A 20,206-nucleotide genomic window follows, 5' to 3' on the forward strand; every position below is an offset into this window, starting at 1 on the left:
ACTACAACATTTTCTACAGGCTTCAGTATGGATGCAAACTTAAAACACCTGGATTGCAGATTGTTCTTCTACAATATGTTCTTCTCATCAGAATAATCACACTGGGGTATTTTAATTACTAGAGGCTATATTACGCCACATGCAAGATTGTTTTCAACAATGGAAAATTTAGCATTTTAAAGCAATTTTAATTATTTATTTTGTTTGACTGAGTCCAAAGCATTCTGTCGGTGATTTAGATTAATGTTCTGTAAAGTTTTATTATTTATGTTGTATAGTTAGTTGGTCAGTGGTAGCACCTCGGATTGTAATCATATGTACCATAATATATGGTTTAATGGGGGAAATGCTCAATTTACCTCTCAATTCAGTTTAATTACCTATACTGGAACTGATGTGCATGTAAGTATGCTTTTGATCTCCTTCCAGATACAAATATTCTTCTGTTGTACTATATACGTTTTGTGCAGCTCTGAAGCCTACTAGAAAAGATTTTTCTCATTACCTCAGGTCTTGCCTCAGATAGGTTATGTCCTGATATTTCCATCCCATTTAGTATACATTTTTGACATTAATTTTGCCTTATCCCAATCTCTTTTGCTGTCTCCCTACAAGCTCCGAGGTGGACGTTTAAGGCAGTACAGTCAGAAAAACAAAGGGTTTTGTAAAGAAGCTTTTGTAGTACAATTGTGATTCAAACTCTGTAATGACATATTTGTAAGTGTTAGAACAGAGAACCTCTTTTCAGGGAAGGTGGTTCTGCTTTGTGAAGTGAGCTGCAGTGTGGATAAAAAAGCAACTTCCTGTGGAAGGATACATTTCATTTCTCTTTAATAATCTGTGGGATAGAAAGAGTAATATTATAGAAAGAGCGAATGAGTTGGATGCGAGTTTCATTTCTGGTGCTTCATTCTGGGTGCATGCTGTGAGGTATGCTCCTGGCTTGGTGAAGGACATTATACACACTGGTTTCTGAAACCTAAGCCCAGCTCCTTAATTTTTGCTGTCATGAAGTATCATTTATATCTAAAATAGAAATTAGAATCAATCAATTACAGTTTGACTAGACAAAATTTGATTTAGAAACTTGGACTTGATTCCAGTGCTTAACTAAGAAATAACCACAGGATAGGTTTCAAATGACTACTGGCAGGTAGTGACAGCAGAGTCTAAAATTGACAGATGGGAGGAAGTATGGCTATGGACAAATATGCAAACATATGGAAGGTAGGAAGGGCTGTGCTTGATTATAGCTTTCAAAGATGAGAAACCAACACCAGACAAGGTGGATTTCTTGTGTTAAATGTTAGACTGTCTTGACATTATTGTGGAGACAAGGAACATGGCACATCATGTATTGTCATACTTACCTCTTACATTTGTAAATGTGCACATCTTTTTAAACTTGTCAATATAAAGTATGCAAAAGAAAAATACAGTTAATAATCCCTTATATTAATGTCAAAAGAATTTACCACAATTTCCTAAAAACTACAATGGCTTACATTTTGTGATTTTTATATACACTTAAAAGATGCTGTTGGATTGACCTTACCTTGCTGGATAACACACTTTCCATTTTGAAAATTAAGACATCTACCTTTGGCAGCCTAGCTAAGTACTGTTATTACACCTAGAGCTGAGTGAGACAGAGATATACACTCACCTAAAGGATTATTAGAAAAAACACCTGTTCAATTTCTCATTAATGCAATTATCTAATCAACCAATCACATTGCAGTTGCTTCAATGCATTTAGGGATGTGGTCCTGGTCAAGACAATCTCCTGAACTCCAAACTGAATGTCAGAATGGGAAAGAAAGGTGATTTAAGCAATTCTGAGCGTGGCATGGTTGTTGGTGCCAGACGGGCTGGTCTGAGTATTTCACTATCTGCTCAGTTACTGGGATTTTCACGCACAACCATTTCTAGGGTTTACAAAGAATGGTGTGAAAAGGGAAAACATCCAGTATGCGGCAGTCCTGTGGGCGAAAATGCCTTGTTGATGCTAGAGGTCAGAGGAGAATGGGCCGACTGATTCAAGCTGATAGAAGAGCAACTTTGACTGAAATAACCACTCGTTACAACCGAGGTATGCAGCAAAGCACTAGTGAAGCCACAACACGCACAACCTTGAGGCGGATGGGCTACAACAGCAGAAGACCCCACCGGGTACCACTCATCTCCACTACAAATAGGAAAAAGAGGCTACAATTTGCACAAGCTCACCAAAATTGGACAGTTGAAGACTGGAAAAATGTTGCCTGGTCTGATGAGTCTCGATTTCTGTTGAGACATTCAAATGGTAGAGTCAGAATTTGGCGTAAACAGAATGAGAACATGGATCCATCATGCCTTGTTACCACTGTGCAGGCTGGTGGTGGTGGTGTAATGGTGTGGGGGATGTTTTCTTGGCACACTTTAGGCCCCTTAGTGCCAATTGGGCATCGTTTAAATGCCACGGGCTACCTGAGCATTGTTTCTGACCATGTCCATCCCTTCATGACCACCATGTACCCATCCTCTGATGGCTACTTCCAGCAGGATAATGCACCATGTCACAAAGCTCGAATCATTTCAAATTGGTTTCTTGAACATGACAATGAATTCACTGTACTAAAATGGCCCCCACAGTCACCAGATCTCAATTCAATAGAGCATCTTTGGGATGTGGTGGAACGGGAGCTTCGTGCCCTGGATGTGCATCCCACAAATCTCCATCAACTGCAAGATGCTATCCTATCAATATGGGCCAACATTTCTAAAGAATGCTTTCAGCACCTTGTTGAATCAATGCCACGTAGAATTAAGGCAGTTCTGAAGGCGAAAAGGGGTCAAACACCGTATTAGTATGGTGGTCCTAATAATCCTTTAGGTCTGTATGTTAGCTTGATAACGTCTGGCTCTTCTCTTCTAACCTCTCATCAATACCGTTTGCTAGATGTGTTTTTTGTTATTTGCTACATTCTCTATAAACTGCAAACACTGGAGTACAGAAAATGTGGACATCTACTTCTAACAATTATACCATGGTCAAAATTGCTAAAGTTCCAAGTTTTATCCATTCCAATGTTTTGGCAGACAAAAACTAAATTGCTCAACCATGTGTATTGTTATTTAAACAGAGTTCAAGCCATATGATTAGATGTTACGAGGAGTAGGCTATTTGTATTAACAAGCAGATGGACCTAATAAAGCGGTCACACGCTTTATGTGTGTACAGGTTTGGCTGATCATGTCTCAAAATTGTCACTTGAATCAGTTAGTGAGACCTAGCTCAACATGAGGCTACAGTAACATAAAAGGGTTTGAAAATTAATAATATGCAGAACTGCATAAACATTCCATTTTTATACCATCTTCATGGCTGAAAATGAACACTCTAAGTGAAGCACCAGATGACAGAACTTTTTTTTTTTTTAACTGAATTTCTGGTCTGAATGACAACGCATATAAATAATTTCTTGTTTGTTTTCAAGTGTGCTTGGAGAAGAATTATATAATATATTGCAGTTAAATGCAACTATAAAACTTGTGTCTTGTTTTCTTCTGGATGCAAACTCTGCATGATTGTGATAGGAAGCAACATTTATACCCAGGTGTTTGGACCTCTGATGCATCAGCACTTACCGCCACAATATAATGAAAAGTACATATTTAGGTCACTTAAAAAAACAATAAAAATACATATATCTAACAAACAGCAGCCCTCAAAGCAAAGATACTCCCAGTTGAAAATAGTAATGGTTATCATAATATATGATAACTGGATCGGGATATATATGTAACTCTAGTATTGTAAATTACAAAACACCAATCAGATTACGGCTTACATCAAACTGAACTGGAGTATCTCGCCTCAAGCAACTGTGTAATGGAAGTGTCTTTAGATAATGAATAAATTAATTCTTAATTTCCAAAAATGTAATGTACTATTAAAAATTACTTTAATTTATTCAGTGTGAGTAACTGTACCCTGTGATCAACAAAAGTCCATTCCAGAATTGGTTTCTCCATTACATCATTGCAGTCTTAACAGGTTTCAGCGTGTTATGAGTCCAATTTGGAATAAGTTGATGAAGAAAATGTTTACATACATATTTATAAAAAAAAAGTCATATTCTAATATTAAACTGCCTTGCTATTAATACTGAGATGGCATACTGCAGAACAGATACTAGATTACAGGTCAATAGCCAAAATTGCATTTCCTTAACTTCAAGAAAAAACTAGGCGCCTATGAATTCATTGGAATGAAGTCACATTATGCAAAACAGCTTGTGCTACGTAACAACTGGATGGACAGACCATAATTCTAAAACCACATAATTATTAGATTGTTGTACAGTATAACTAAAGCAGTTTGTAAATGTAGTTCATCTTAACATATCAATTGGAAACAATGAACGCTTACAAAAAAAAAAAACCTTTGCTCAAAATGGTTAGATTTAAACTTCCTCAATAACTATAGCCCATTGGCAACAAAATCATCAGTTAGTTCACAAAATACCATCAACAGAATTAGTCACAAAAAACTATAACTATAATAAAATAAAAAAAAATCAATACAAAGCATAAGTCAACAGATATAAGCCTAATTGATACAATCTATATATATAATTCACTAAGGCAAGACAACCATGGAAAGCACGCCGGAAGGGGTGTGGATTCACTAAGCCGCCGACAAGTAAGACACCTATGGCGCATGCAGGAAGGAAATATTTAAAATATTGCAACTCTTTGAAACATTAACACCTTTGAGGAGTGGATTGCCATCCATCCATTTTCTAACCTATTATATCCTAACTACAGTGTCACAGGGGTCAGCTGGAGCCAATCCCAGCCAACACAGGGTGCAAGGCAGGAAACAAACCCCGGGCAGGGCACCAGCCCACCGCAATGCACACACAAACACACCCACACTAGGCAGAACTTAGGATCGCCAATGCACCTAACTTGCATGTCTTTGGACTGTGGGAGGAAACCAGTGTACCCGGAGGAAGCCCATGCAGACACGGGGAGAACATGCAAACTCCATGCAGGAAGGACCCTGGAAGCGAACCCAGGTCTCCTAACTGCGAGGCAGCAGCGCTACCCAGTGTGCCACCGTGCTGCCCAAGTGGATTGCCATCACCAGTAATATAGAAAACATTTGACATTTCAGTACGCAAAACACCTGAAATAGTAAATTTGCCTTATAACACCAGTAGGTGCATGGACGACCTTCTGACTGCACATCTAAACGAATAACAGAATGAAGTTAACATTCTAATTGGAAATGCAAACATGCCAGAATATACCTGCAGTGCTTTATAGAACACAATTCTTATCCAAACTCTATTTGCTGCTGTTATGTCATATAGTGATGCAAAATGATAGAAATGATATTGTAGCAGATAGAAGCAATTCTCAAATAAATGGAGGCGAGTGGGTGCAGTGGTAGATGTGTATGTCTTTCTGTCTCTTCTGTTACCGCATTCATACAATGTACAAATTAAGATTCAGTTGCCTTGTCTTACTGAGATCCTGAAATTGATAACAGCTATTTTAGCATTTTACATTTTCAGGGTGTTGTCCTTTTCTTTGTCACTGAAACCCCAAAGGTTTAAAGTATAAAACCTGGAGGAATAAAGAGTGGGTGTTTTAGTAAGAGGCAAATATGCAAAATAAGCAAATATTCAAATATCCAAAAATATACTAGGAAAGTTCAGGCAAACAACTTTTAAATGCAGAAGATGCACACACTACATTTAATTTAGGGCTTCCTCTGTGGGACCTGATGTTGGCTGGACCACATAAGGCTCTTACTGCACATTGCTCTGAGGCTTTAAAGTCAGCTTACTCACTTGTTCTTGGGTTCTTTCTCTGTTCTGTGCAGATCACACCCAGCTTAATCACAGCAAGTGTGCCTCTTCTCCTGCAGTTAAATTATACTTATGAAGCTGGCTTTAAGTTCTTTTAATCTCTAAAATAAAGATGGAACATGACAGACAACAAGGAAGTTGCAAAATTATTCCAAATTAAGTTGCATAAAAGCAAAAGGTTGCCTCACCACTACTTTCATTATTAAATATAGCGGGGTTCTCAACGTCGGTCCTGGGGACCCCCTGTCGCTGCAGGTTTTTGTTCCAACCAGCTTCTGTTTTTAATTAAACTCCTGGGCTAATTAAGTGAACTGATATATATTATATATATATAAAGTTGTGTGTTTAGGGAACAATATATTAATTAGAAAACTAAGTTTGCTAAAAAAAAAAAAAATATTAAAATGTACCAAGCAGTTATATAGGAATAATGTATTTTTTTTCTTTTTAACAGTATTTTCATCATGTCATTCTACTTTTCAAGGTGTTCTAATTGTTTAATTAATCCATTATTTACTAATCAGTGGGTCTGACGCTAAAGTAGTTGCAGCATTTGATTATTCGGTGTTGTTTGCCAGCATGTCTGATCTGCTCGTTTTAAGTTGTCATTATTAAGATACAATGAAAGGGGAAAACTGCACAGAGAAAGGGAAAAGTATAATAAAATCAACAAAAGAAAGTTAAGCATTTAAATTTATAGCAAAAGCAGAAATATTTATAAATGTCTTATAAATGTAAAAATCATGCTGCTATGCTTTTCTGAATGTCAAATAAAAGAAAAAAAATACCAGCTAATTAAATGAGCTCAGTGTTATCAGGTGTTGTCACTGATTAGGAATCTGGCCACAGGGGGTCCCTAGGACCGAGTTTAAGAAACACTTAAATATAGGGATGTTTGGGGACAGGCAGCAGTACAGTAATGATGTTAATAGAGGTGAAAGCTGTTCAAACAGATTCTTGCTGTTTTATTTAAAAGTCCTGATAGGAATTCATTACAATAAAAAAGCTGGCTTAAAAAATCATGTGTTCATTTCTCAGCATCTTGCAACAAAATAAAAGATTTCATCTATTCAATCTTTACAAAATTATCTTTTTTTTCTTCTTCACATTTTGCTTAAAAAGCAGAACACTCAAGGTTATTTTTCTTGAGCAGAGGTATGACTAGTTCAGTTTGTAAATACCAAAGTTTATGCATTCTATAAGTGTAGTTGGATTTAACAGAAGGTCAAAAGTTGAAAATAACACTCTTGGATTTCACATGTTGCAACTCTGGAGAATGAAGACTATCTCTCAGATTGAACTGCTGCATTGAATTTAATTATATGAATTTTCAGAATTTCATAGTAAGATTTCTTCTTTTACTCTAAATTTTGTGGCACTCAAGGAACTGTAGTAACAGTAGGGGGATTTTATCAAGCTTTTCGATACCTATTATATCAACTATGGCCTTCAGCCTTGTGTTAAAACTGTAAACCTGGCTATTTACATTGTCGAAAGTATTAGAAAAAAGTAGTTACTTCTGGCAGGCTATTATAAGCAACTCTCAATATTCATCTGGTAAGGCAGTAATGCTAAAATACATCAGGTTGTATTGAGGCTTCAGTTTTTTTGTGCTGATGCTCCCAAAAATGGAATGGAAACGGGGTAATGCACATTACCTAAACTTAAATCCCTTTTTCCACTTACAGGATCCATTTATTAATTTGTAGGGTTGATTTTACCAGCAAAGCTCCACAGAGAGAAGCCATGTCAGAGGTCTTTGGTTCCCTTCGTGTAAAACAAACTGGATGGCTCCTGGTGTCAAACTAAAATTATTTTCAACAAGTATATAATAGATTATCAAAGTTCATTTTCTCATTAGGTTTCAAGAGCTCAAACATGCATTACCATTCATTAGAACAATCTAGAAGAGAATAGGCCATTCAACCCAACAAACTTGCCAGTCCTATCCACTTAATTTCTCCAGAATAATATCAAGTCTAGATCTGAAAATGCCTAAAGTTCTACTCTCTACAATACTACTTGGTAACTTTTGTATCTGTGGTTGTCTCTGTGAAGAAAAACTTCCTAATGTTTGTGTGAAATGTAGCCTTAACAAGTTTCAAACTGTGTTCCCGTGTTCTTGATAAACTGATTTGAAAGTAACCATCTCAATCAAGTCTGGTCAGGTTAGGTCGGGGAGCATGCACTGGTACAGCGCGTTGCCGCACCAACCAAATGACGAAACAGCTCAGCTTCCTGTTTGGTAACCGCTAGGCAGACACGCAGTCCAGTCCCACCCTCCAGAAATGACCCTCTATCTGCTGCAGTCAGGTGTTACATGAGTGTCCTCTTGGCCTGGTCCAGCCACTCAATTCTCAACAATGAGGGTCCTGTGAGCTGGATCACCCTCGGGAATTCACACCACATGCACATAGTGCTCTAACTGACGCTTACTCACTATGCAGGTAGTATGCCTCATTTGGGACTCCATAACCATCCACTCATTTGATACAAAGTCAGACAGCAGTACCCAAGGATTCTCCAAAGAGACACAGTACTGAAGGAATCCAGTCTTTGTCTCAGGTCACTGGATAGCGTTCACGTCTCACAACCATATAGCAAGACAGGAAACACTAGAACTCTAAAGACTTGGACCTCATACTTTTGCATAGATATCGGGAGCGCCACACACCCCTTTCCAGTGACCTCATGACCCCCCATGCTCTCCCAATCCGTCTACTGATTTCACAGGAACGGTCACCAGAGACATGACTGTCACGGCGGAGATAAGTAAACCACTTGACCAGGTTGATACTCTCTCTGCAGACAGACACACTGCTTACGGCTGTGCCTAAGAGGTCATTAAAGGCCTGAATGTTGGTTTTTATCAGGACACTTGCAAGCCCAGACACTCAAACTCCTCGCTCAGTCTCTCAAGAGCCATGATCAGAATCACCATTGACTTCGTGAAGATCACAGCATCGTCAATAAAGATCAGTGAATCTTTTTTTGCCAACAGATGCCCCACAGCCGCTGGACCCCACGACCCTGACCAACACGCAGTCCATACAAGCACTGAACAGAGTAGGAGTAAAAACACTCCCCTGACGAACCCCAGAATCAACTGAGAAAAACACAGAGGTTCTGCCTTCACTCTGCACAGCACTCACAGTACCAGTGTACAGGCTGGCCATGATATCCAGCAACCTTAAGGGGATCCCACAGAGCAGCTCGATCAACTGAGTTAAACACTTTATGAAAATCGACAAAGGCTGCAAAGAAACCCTGCGATATTCGCATTTGCACTCCATGAGAACCCTCAGTGCCAGGATACGGTCGATGGTAAACTTCTTAGGCGTAAAACCAGACCTGCTAGGTGAGCAAGTGATCACGGGTTCTATTGAGGACGACCCCAGCAAGGACCTTACCCGGCACCAACAGTAGTATTATCCCCCTGTAGTTGCTGCAATCCAGGCGATCATCCTTCCCTTCCAGATAGGAATAAGTTCCGTTTTCCAGTCAGTTTGGATGATGCCTGCCTTCTAAAGATTGCTTGCAATGCCAGGACATTATTACCACCAGCCTGAAGAAGTTCACCCTGGATATCACAGATCCTTGCAGCCTAATTGGAGGATCAACTTCAAGAACCATGGAGCCAGAGATGTCCAATGTCCTAGCCGGAGGATCGGCTTTGAAAACAGGCTCAATGTAGCCAGCCCAGAGGGTCACAACTGCAGTGTCAACTGTAAGGACCGTCCCATCAGCTGCCCTAACTGGAACTTTTCAAAGAACAGATTTGGATGTGCATAATGCTTCGATTCCTATTTAAACTGGATGTGGGTCACTAGACCATACATGATATGTCACTTGTATGAAGATTCCTCTAACAAATGTCTCCTTATCTCCCCTCAGAGCCCTTGCAGCCATCCTTCTCAGTTCCCAGTAGAGACCTGAGTTGTCATTAAGCTGTGCGCCATGATTCCTCTCGATGATATCCAGAGTGCCCTGTGAGATAAATCACCTCCTTCTGGGAACATTTGTACTATACTAATTCCCTTCATAAATTTAAACCTTTCAATCTTGTCTCATCTTAATCTCCGTTTGCTTAAACTGAAAAGGCTCAGCTCTTTAATTCTTTCCTCACAATTCATTGCCTGTAGCCCTGGAATCAGCCTAGTCGCTCTTCTCTGGACTTTTTCTAGGGCTGCTGTGTCCTTTTTGTAACGTGTAGACCAAAAATGCACACAGTACTTCAGATGAGGCCTCACCAGTGGCTTATAAAGTTTACAGATAACCTCCATGGACTTGTACTCTGTACTTCAGGGTGACATATAACCTAACGTTCTGTAAGCCTTCTTCGTGGCTTCTGAACACCGTCTGGCAGTTGATAGTGACAAGTCCACTACAACTCCTAAATCCTTCTCATAAAGTGAACTTTCAATTTTCAGACCTCCCATTGTGTATTCATACCCAACATTTTTACTTCCTATGTGTAATACTTTAAATTTCATCTGCCACAAATCTGCTCAAGGCTGTATGCTGTCCAAGTCCCTCTGTAATGGTTCAACAGATTCTAAATTATCTGCCAGCCTGCCTGGCTAGGTATCAATTGTAAACTTAACCAGCTTGTTATGTACAGTCAAAGTAAAAAGTATGTGAACCCTTTGGAATGATCTGGTTTACTGCATGAATTGGTCATAAAAATTGATCTGATCTTCATCTAAGTCACAGGTACTGATATACACATTGAGTTTAAGCCAATGACACACAAAAAAGTCTACTCTTTCATGTCTTTATTTTACAAACACATTCAATGTTCACAGTGGTAGTGGAAAAAGTAAGTGAACCTTGGGATTTAATAACTGGTTGACCCTCCTTTGGCAGCAATGACCTCAACCAGGAGCTTCCTGTAACTGCAGATCAGACCCAGTGGGAATTTTAGCCCATTCTTCCCTGCAGAACTGCCTTAACTCTTCCATATTATTTGGTTGTCTTCTGTGTATGGCTCTCTTCAAGTCATTCCACAGCATCTCAATAAGATTGAGATCTGGGCTCTGACTGGGCCATTCCAAAAGGCAGAGTTTGTTCTTCTGAAGCCATTGTGCTGTGGATTTGCTGCGATGTTTGGGGTCATTGTCCTGTTGCATCACCAGCCTCTTCTGAGTTTAAGCTGACGGACAGACACCCTCACATTATCCTGGAGAATTTGTTGATAAACTTGTGAATTCATTTTCCCCTCAATGATGGCAAGCTGTCCAGGCCCTGATGCAGCAAAGCAGGCCCAAATCATGATGTTGCCTCCACCATACTTTACTGTAGAGATGATGTTTTGATGTTGATATGCAGTGCCCTTTTTATGCCAAATGAAGTTCTGCTTGTTCCTCCAAAATAGTTCAGTTTTGGTTTCATCACTCCATAAAACATTTTCCCAGTACCATTGTGGAGCTCTTTTGCAAACTTCAGACGTTCAGCAATGTTCTTTTTTGATAGCAGTGGCTTCCTTCTTGATGCCCTGCCATGGACTCCTTTCTTGTTCAATGTTTTGCGTATAGTTGACTCATGAGCAGAGATGTTAGCAAGTTCTAATGACTTCTTCAAGTCCTTTGTTCTCACTCTAGGGTTCTTCTTTACCTCATTGCTGACTTTGCGTTGTGCTCTTGGGGTCATCTTGGCAGGGCGCCCACTTCTAGGCAGAGTAGCCACAATACCAAACTGTCTCCATTTATAGACAACTTGCCTAACAGTAGACTGATGAATATCTCAAATCTTTGAGATGACTTTGTAACCCTTTCCAGCCTTATGTAGATTAACAATTCTCAACTGTAGCTCTTCAGACATCTCTTTTGTGGAAGGCATGATTCCAATCTGGATATGCTTCTTGCCAAAAGCTCAAACTCAAACTTTACAGTGTTTTTTATCAATCAAAGTAATTCTAGGCCACCACACCTCTAAATTTATTTCATTAAATGGACTCCAGGTGTGCTAAATTTTGACTGCAATGAGCATTTTAAAAAGTAATTAGCTTAGGGTTCACTTACTTTTTCCAACCTTCAGTTTCACAGTTTGAATGATTTATTCAATATGGTCAAACATTCTCTGAAAATCGGTGTATCTTTAGTTATGGGAGAAGTGTTTGTTCATTATTGTGACTGGCAAGAAGATACGACCATGTTTTATATCAGAATTAGACATAAATATAGATAATTCCTAGGGGTTCACATACTTTTTACTTTGACTGTATATTCCTATCCAAATCATTCATATACAGGGTGCGGCAGAAGTAACTCCCACATTTCACAGGGGGATTGAAAAAAAATGCTACAAGGTATCACCAAAAACATTTTATTTCTCAAATGTAGATATAAAAAAGTTTTTTTTACTTTAAGTTTTAAAAATTATATCATCCAAATGGTGGCCTTGATGGCTGATACACATTTGGAGCCATTCTTGGAAGTTTTCCATCACTCTCACTAGCATGTCGGGTGAAATTCCTTCAGTTTCTTCTTGAATAGCCTCCTTTTGTTGGTCCAAGGACCGAGGACGATGTTTGAAAACCTCCTGTTGCGCTTACTCTTTAAACCCACAGCAAAATCGTTTTCCGGGTCTGGAACACTTTCTTTAGCACGTAAACTGAACCGCGTGCGAAACACCCTCTGCATTGCAGCTACAGATTCGCCATTTTTGAAAAAAGCCTCCACTACAAAGCCTTGATGCTCACCCGACCACGGCATGGCGACGACTGAAAACTTTATTATGTACCGTACCTAACGGAACGGACCACACCCCTCTACCTGCTTTGGGGACCCCACAGTGATTTTTCGAAATGTGGGAGTTATTTCTGCTGCACCCCGGTATATTAAAAATAGCAGCAGACCGGCCACTGACCTGATGGATGGATACCTCTGTTAACATCAGCCAATTCCGAATGGGTTCTTAGTACCATAACCCTATGCTTCCTTTGTCTAAAGCCAATTTCTCACCCATCAATCTACACACTACACCCTGAACTCCCACTTCTTTTAGTTTGATGCCCAACCTCTCATGTAGTATCTTATCAAATGCTTTCTGAAAATCAAGACAAATAATATTTTATGCTCCACTTTGATCACATCCTTTTGTGCTTCCTCACAGAATTCCAGCATGTTAGTACACCACAACCCTTCTTTTCTAAACCCATGCTGACTGTTCAGTAAATCTCCTGTTCTTGCCATGTGTTGCTCAATAGTTTCCTTAATAATTCCTTTCCATTAATTTACCTGGGATGCACAATAAGCTTACTGCTCTATAGTTGTTTGGAGCCTGGTCTCCCTTTTATATAACAGGATAATATTTGCCATATTCCAGTCCTTCAGAATTTCCCCGGTGTGGAGGGACTTCCTAAAAGTATGCATCAAAGGTTTATATCTGCACTCACTTAACCTCTTTAAGAACTTGAGGATAAATATTTTCTAGTGCTGGTGATTTGTTTGATTTCAGCCTATTTAATGTGAGCAGTACATCTCCTTCTACAATTTCCAAACCACTCAGTACCTCTTTAGTAGTCCATTTTATATCTGGGAGGTTGTCCACTTTCTCATATGTGAAGAATCTCAGAAAAATGCAATTTTAGAGCACTATTCAATCAAATAGTTGGAATCAGTGATACTTGCAAACACAAAATTTTTCAGCCAAAGAAGCAAATGCCTTGCAACTTGCAGTCAATAAGCATTTTTCCACCACATGAACCAGAGAGTTCCTGTATGATAGGGGTACTCAAAGTTTTTGAATGCCGGTCCACATTCAGTTCGCCACCAACCATCAGGGTCCGCTATAGCCAGGTTTACTGTGTAGGTCTGTAGGACTGTAGGTGTAGGTCTGTAGTCCCACTTTTGTCTTCCTGCCAACAATAAAAACTGACCCTTTTTTCTCTTTTGTTTTACTAAATCATGGGATTTTAATATAATTTTGGTAGGTGGCTATCTGTGGGTTTATATGCAGGGGCTTTCCATTACATGGGATAATACTGGAAACAGTTTTTCCGCATAATTATAATTTAGGGTGCTTTCACACCTACAGAATTTGGTGCGCACCAAACGTGTTTGTTCTCTTGGTTCGGTTCGTTTGCGTTGATGTGAATGCAATCTCGGTACTTTGGTGCGCACCAAATCAATCGATCCGAGACCTGCCTGAAGGGGTGGTCTCGGACCGCTTTATCCGCTCTACTTTGGTACAGTTCGTCTGGTGTGAAAGCAACCAAACCAAATCTGACGAAATGGTACAGTTTAATACACTTTGGGTATAAGAGATGCGGGGTTGTGGGTAAAATTCTTTTCACTTCCTGTTGACTCCATAAAATTTTTCAAGCTATCGACTCGCGATGAAATCAAACCGCGGAGAAACGTGGAGTGCCGAAGAAATTAAGTGCCTCATAGATATATGTTCGGATGAGCATATCCAAAAGCAACTGTCCACGACACATAAAAACAGCTGCATTTACGCGCTGTTCAGTAAGCAGCTAAGGGAGAAAGGCTATCCTCGGACAGTTAAACAATGCCGTATTAAGACAAAAAAAAAAAAACCTCGGGCGAAGTGTATAGAAGTGCGTGATGCATTTAGCAAGACGGGAAGTTCTGGAAAACAAAAAGACAAGTTTCCCTGGTGCCGATGGGCTTCGCGGTCTATTTTGGTTCGTTTAGAACTCGGCATATGTGAAAGCAAACCGTACCACGTCTGTTTACTACATTGTAACATTTTTCTGACTGGTGCGGACTAAAGCAATCGAACTATAGGTGTGAAAGCACCCTTAGAATTTCACTTTAATGTTTCATGTAAGTGCACATGGTAATTTTAATTGAGTTGTAATACTTGTCAATGTTTACAATGGTGGTGATTATACATATTTTTAATAAATGACTCTTTGAGTAGCTAAAGACTTTAAGCAAGACTTCGTGCTTTATTTTCTTTCATAAATAAAGAAGGCTCCATTACATCTCAAGAAAAGCTCTCACTCAGCATTGAGACACCTTGTGACAAATTTTCTCTCAATGTTACAAAAAACTTTTCTATGTACTGCATATTGCAAAAACCCACCATGTTTCTATCTTTCATCTTAATGTATCATAATTTTTTTACTTTTTCAAATGTCCTCTGATGGGCCTATCTATGAAATGCACAGCTCTGGGTAAATTGTAGTCATTTATCACACTGAGACTCAGAAAAGGCCACAGGAGACCTGTTACTCTTTAACAAATGTTTTACATCAATTCTAACAAAATGAGTTAAAAAATAATTTCTATAATTCCAAATTTTTAAAAGTAGTCTAGTGCCTATGCAGTAATAAACATTGAATGCAAATTTAATGAGCAACTCAGTACTTTGTAAAATACAGTGTCACAATGAGAAAGCAATGCCAAGTGTTTCTTCATTTAAACATGAACTGCTTGAATGGTTGTTTTAAGATATTCACTTAAAGAAAACAGATGTTCATTTACTGTTTATGTTTATGGAATCCCAGGCTACCATGTTAAGTGATGAGATTATATGAACCAGATAATTGTTACCACAGATGCATCTGCCCAAGCAGGAATTCCTCTTGCATCTCAGATTACTCTGAAATGCCAAATCTCACTTAAATGTCACTCAGTCATATGATTTTTTTTTATTTTAAAGCCATTCATACCTGCCCCAGGGAGCAAAAAAAACCAAAAAAAAAACCCTAGCTATATTAAACAATTTAAAAATACATTTATTGAAACAAAGAATAGTGTATTTTTGTGAATTATTATTCTAATAGTTTACTGGTGAAGCAAATAACGATGTAATAAAAAAACAAAACTTAAAATTATGTATCTATTTCTTTTTGATACTGTATGTACTATGAAGGATATTTTTACACATCTCTGAGGAAAAGTAAAACTTTTTTGTGCACTAAGTAGTTCCACAGTAAACAGTGTCTTGAAAAAAAAAAATTATTCTAGCTTAAAAAGGAAATATGAATTAAACTGTGTGCTAAGTGAAAATAAGACCCTGAATAAACTATTTGGTGTTTTTTAAAGTAGTTTGATGAGATTCTACTGTCAAAACATTACTTACACTGACTTGGATCAGATAATACAGTAATCCCTTTTTAATATCTAAACCTTAAAAGCTCATCACTGTAAAATGGGTTTCAATATTTTACTGATAATGAGCATTTTCTTTTCTTTTTAAATTTCCAATTTGAATACTATCAGAATACTCCAAGCTATTCCCTACAGACGCGACTGGAAATCACTGTAGAAATATCTACATCAACAGATTTAACTCTGCCATAGGAAAAATGTGAATACATAAATACAATATAATATTCTCAATTATAAGCCAGGCCAGCAGGAGGATTGAGCCTATTTCAGCAGGTCCTAATCTAACCTGCAAGCATAGAGAAAAATGTTTTGTCACATTATCCTACAAGAAGAGGACTGAAAGGATAGTCTTCTAAAAAGAATTCTTATTGGGGAGAAAATGGTAAATTCTCCTTACTTTTAAATTATGAAGCAAACACCTGTCACATAATTTATAACATACATAATGGCCTTTGCAACATATATTTTACAAGAATAGTTCATCTTTAAATTAATGAGTACAGTAATAAATAAAAATCTGTTATTAAAGTATTCCTTTTTTAGTGACTTGCATGTTAGTAATAGTGTGGTGTAAAGGATCACATGTGGCAGTAACAACTGCATTGTCAGAACAAGTCTAACCAAAGAGTTCCAAAGCAGGCAGCAGTTTCAGACTGTGCAATTGTGTAATTCACAAGGATCTACAGTATGTGAAATTACACATGGAAAGTGACACAGATCCGGATTCGTTGCCATATGTCAAATCCACACTTCTCAGTTCAAGCCAGGCAAGTGCATCTGTGTGGAGTGCTCAGAGCAAAATTTGCTTCATCCAGCATCCATTAAAGCTGCATGTATGATCAACTTTCAATGATTTGAAGAAACAGCTGTCTTCATAAGAGACAGTTCATACTGCATCAGTCTCTCCTGTTTTACATGAGACCTTTATCTGGTAATATTTAGAGCCCTGTTAGATATTTGTTACATAGATGTCTGTTTTATCCATAACAGTAAGCAAGGCCGGATGATTATAGCCACTTTCTCAGAAACTGGGGAAATATTTGAATTTTAGTCATTAAAATCTACAATTAGCATACAAAGCAAGTCAACATGAACTTCACTGAGATAAAGTATTACCATCTTTTATTAATGTTATCAAAATGTGTTTGGTGCAAATTAAACCTAAAACGTTACATATAAGTCTAACAGCAGATTGCCAGACAGACATCAAATTAAACACAACTACAGTTTTAGTAATTGTTTTAGGACTTAGACTGACTAAAGCTTTGGTATAATCTGATTAATTACTTAAATGTGAGATACTATGAAATTACTATTAAATGTGAGATAAATATTATGTATACTAGGGGGCTCTCTGCTCGGTTTACTCGCCAACCCCTGGGTGGGCGCTACATGGTAGCCACTTCGCAGCTCTGCCGCCCACGTATGGGGAAGTGGATGTACAATTTAAACAGATTTTTATTTTCATGGGAATTGTTACATATGCATAATAGAACTATTTTACATTAGAGCGTGTAAATAATCATAGTAAAAAATAGTAAAACATAATAAATTGAAAAAAATTATGTTTCAGGTTGCGTTAGAGCAGGGGTCCCCCAACTCCAGTCCTGGAGGGCCCCAGTGGCTGCAGGTTTTCATTCTGACTCTTTTCTTAATTAGTGACCTGATTTTGCTGCAAATTAACTTATTTTGAATTAATTTTAATTGACTTGCTCCTGAGGACTCAGACCTCTTAATTGTTACTTTTACTTTAATTACCACCCAAACAATAATGAGATAGAAAATGCACTAAAACATGACCAGCAAACTGTGTTGATCATACAATATCTGAAAATAAAGAAAGATGAAGGTCACAGGAATGTTGATCTGCTCTGGTCCTCAAAACATTTCACTAGTGCTCTTAGAAAACAGAAAATCAACAATGTTGGAAATGTGTGCTATTGCACAATGAGAGCAGCAACAAACCATGGTTGGTTAAAAAAGGGGTTTAATTAACAATAAGAATTAGAGCCTAATTAAGCAATTGGTTGGAGTTTGAGGGCCTGACTTAGTTGATCTTCTGTTGGCTCACTCACTTCACATTTTATTTTTGTTTGGGTGCCATTTAAGGAAAGAAATGAAGGAATGCAGAGAAACGATGAAGAAATTCAGGGGAACAAATCTTAAAAAACATGTCAATTAAAATTAATTCAAAACAAGTTAATTAGCTGCAAAAAGTGTCACAAATTAAAAAAAAAGGGCTAGAAAGAAAATCTGAAGCCACTGGGGCCCTCCAGGACCGGAGTTGGGGACCCCTGCGTTAGAGGCATTCATTGTGTTATACATTTTCATTCTGTTTGGCTTTGAAATTAACACACAAATACTTTTTAAACTTAGAAGACTTTTACTCTAAAACTTCAGTAAAAACAATATTTGGAAATAACGTTTCGTCAATATTGCACTGAATTTTAATTCCATGTTTGGACTTACATTGTGACAACACAATGTATAACTGCCCGTGAGTGAATATTGTTTCTTTCTCTCTAAGAAACAAACAGACGTTTTTGAAAGTTTGACCCTGTGATTTGTTAATTGTCATAGCAAAAGCTATTCTAACAGGAAACTGTAAACGTTTTAATATGAATGGCATATCAAGATCTCCTTTGGTCTCTAATGTTATCCAAGAAAGTTGTACTACATTACCTTTCTTGTCACCCGTTAAAATTTTATATGTCAGAATTGTTCAACCAATTTTGAATACAACTAATCTTGTCCTATTGCATAGTCCATCACATATACATAAATTACGCAATAACTTTACGATACATATTTCTTTCAACAGTAATTCGGGTGGTAGAAGACCTGACAGTGTTAACGGTTGTAGATATTCGTTGGGATATTGTAAGTTGTCATCTTCCGCACCATCACCACCGACTGTTTCAGGATTGTCTATTGATACGCATTTAACCAATTTGCACTGTGACCGATCAACAATTTTCGCATTAATTTGTTTGACTTCATTGTTTCTCTGTGCTAGAATTGCCCATGTACTCGTTCTTCTGTTGATAGCCCTTTGGGATATATATAAATAAAATGCTCAAAAAATTAAAGGAACACTGAAACTTCTGGGCTATTGATCTGGTCAGTTAAGTAGCAGAGGGAGTTGTTAATCAGTTTAAGTTGCTTTGGTGTTAATGAAATTGCAAACAGGTGCACTAGAGGGCAACAATGAGATGACCCCCAAAACAGGAATGGTTTAACAGGTAGAGGCCACTGATATTTTTCCCTCCTCATCTTTTCTAACTGTTTTTACACTAGTTTTGCATTTGGCCACTACTGGTAGCATGAGGTGATACCTGGACCCTATAGAGGTTGCACAGGTAGTCCAACTTCTCCAGGACTGCACATCAATAAGTGCCATTGCCAGAAAGGCATGAAGGAGGTTCCAGGAGACAGGCAGTTACTTCTAGGAGAGCTGGACAGGGCCGAAGAAGGTCTTTAACCCATCAGCAGGACTGGTATCTGCTCCTTTGGGCAAGGAGGAACAGGATGAGCACTGCCAGAGCCCCACAAAATGACCTTCAGCAGGCCACTGGTGGGAACGTCTCTGACCAAACAATTAGGAACAGACTTCATGAGGGTGGCCTGAGGGCCCAACGTCCTGTAGTGGGCCCTGCCTGGCAACGTGGAGCTCGATTGGCATTTGCCGCAGAATACCAGAATTGGCAGGTCCACCACTGGTGCCCTGTGCTTTTCACAGATTAGAGCAGATTCACCCTGAGCACATGTGACAGACATGAAAGGATCTGGAGAAGCTGTGAAGAACATTATGCTATCTGTAACATTATTCAGCATAACCGGTTTGGTGGTGGGTCAGTGATGGTCTCAGGAGGCATATCCATGGAAGGACACACAGACCTCTACAAGCTAGACAATGGCACCTTGACTACCATTAGGTATCGGGATGAAATCCTTGGACCCATTGTCAGACCCTATGCTGGTGCAGTGGGTCCTGGTTTCCTCCTGGTGTACAACAATGCCTGGCCTCATGTTGCGAGATTATGCAGGCAATTGCTGGAGGATGAATGAATCGATAACATTGACTGTCCCCCACGCTTGCCTGGCCTCAATCCAATAGAACACCTCTAGGACATTACGTTTCAGTCCATCCGACACTGCCAGGGTGCACCTCAGACTGTCCAGGAGCTCAGTGATGCCATGGTCCAGATCTGGGAGGAGATTCCCCCAGGACACCATCCATTGTCTCATTAGGAGCATGGC

General features: G+C 38.7%; 1 protein-coding gene across 3 annotated transcripts in view; it reads right to left on the reverse strand.

Moving 5' to 3' along the window:
* Positions 1–20,206, reverse strand: part of si:ch211-236l14.4 (SITS-binding protein) — a 180,909-nt gene that overhangs the window by 66,538 nt on the left and 94,165 nt on the right. The window lies entirely within an intron of this gene.

Source organism: Polypterus senegalus, chromosome 1, assembly GCF_016835505.1.
Source record: "Polypterus senegalus isolate Bchr_013 chromosome 1, ASM1683550v1, whole genome shotgun sequence".
Lineage (NCBI taxonomy): Eukaryota > Metazoa > Chordata > Cladistia > Polypteriformes > Polypteridae > Polypterus > Polypterus senegalus.